Source organism: Micromesistius poutassou (assembly GCF_964030765.1).
Source record: "Micromesistius poutassou genome assembly, chromosome: 21".
Taxonomy (NCBI): domain Eukaryota; kingdom Metazoa; phylum Chordata; class Actinopteri; order Gadiformes; family Gadidae; genus Micromesistius; species Micromesistius poutassou.
In genome coordinates, this window is record NC_140291.1 from 7,284,223 (window position 1) to 7,285,586 (window position 1,364).

Below are 1,364 nucleotides of genomic sequence, written 5' to 3' on the forward strand. Positions count from 1 at the left end.
CTTCTAATTTTTTAAAAAAAGTTTATTATTATGTACTATGTATGTACATTTACACGTTTCAAAATGTGTGCAGCACTTCAGCCTACTGAAATATAGCCTAATCAATTATGAAATGTAATATATTCAAATGTAATTAATAAAATCAGACTACATACACATTAGGCCAAACATATTCACGCGTAAAGTATGCCTATAGGCTATGTTATAAATCTGCCTAGGCTTTGTGCATATAATTTGAACAATTAAAACGTCACAACATGTTAGTGTATCCAGCAGGTTGACTGACTTTAAATACAGCTTTGGATATGGGTCATTTGTAAAGGGCTAGTCTACTCATAAATTTTATGTCAACGCAGCCTGGCAACTGAACTGGTATTCTGTGTATCACACCTTGGCTCGACAGGCAGGTGGTGGTAAAAGATCCACGCAATAACAACACACGTAAGGCGTTGACGTATAGAGGATCACGTTACACCGTAAAAAGAGTTTGGGCTTTTACACAGCCCCAAAATCCAACGTAGTTTAGTATTATACAAGGTTTAATGATAGGGAAGATTTTTTTTTTCACTGAAATGTTAAAGTTAAAATAAATACAGAAATAAAGAAAGAGAAAAAATAAGAAACCCCAAAAAATAAGAAGCAAAATAAATGGCTTTTTTACTCGGAGAGGATGGTCAAAGTCTTTCCCGTGTTTTAGGACGGCCTCAATGTATATGTTTAAAAAGCGAGTTGATTGATTGCGCTTTTTTTTCTAATCTAAAGGCGATGAGCTCATTACGTGTGTGTGGAAACAAGTATATTTTAATGAAATGCTTAGGCAAATAACTGTATCGTTGACTGAACGTCAACGGCTGAAAAATAGTTGTTTGTACCGATTTGCACATGTTTGGCCTTAAACTGTTTAAACATTAAGAGCAGACTATTTATAACCTATGGGCCTACTGTAAACAGTCTCTTGTCTTGAGGATCTCTGTGCACACGTTTTTTGGTTTCCCTTTTAAATTATCAGCTCAGATTTCAAATGATTGGAAAAATGGCTCACTGTTAGACACTTTGACTGATAGTACATGAACATGACCTAAATAACTTGCACCCTTGCAATCGTGCCTTGAAATGAAGAAGTACAAAAATAGTAAATTTTCATTGAGAGCTTTATACATGTGACTAAACCGTCAATGTAGGCTGGGTTGTGATGTCATTCCAGAGGTCATGACCTTATTCACGACTCAACTTAACTTCTCCCTTTAAGCTTCAGTGATAGGCCTACCTTTCACTGTATGCCTAATAAATGTCATGCTTCCAATACGAACAAATTCTACACTCCCAACGGCCAACCAACCGCCTAGATGCCATCCACAACGCAT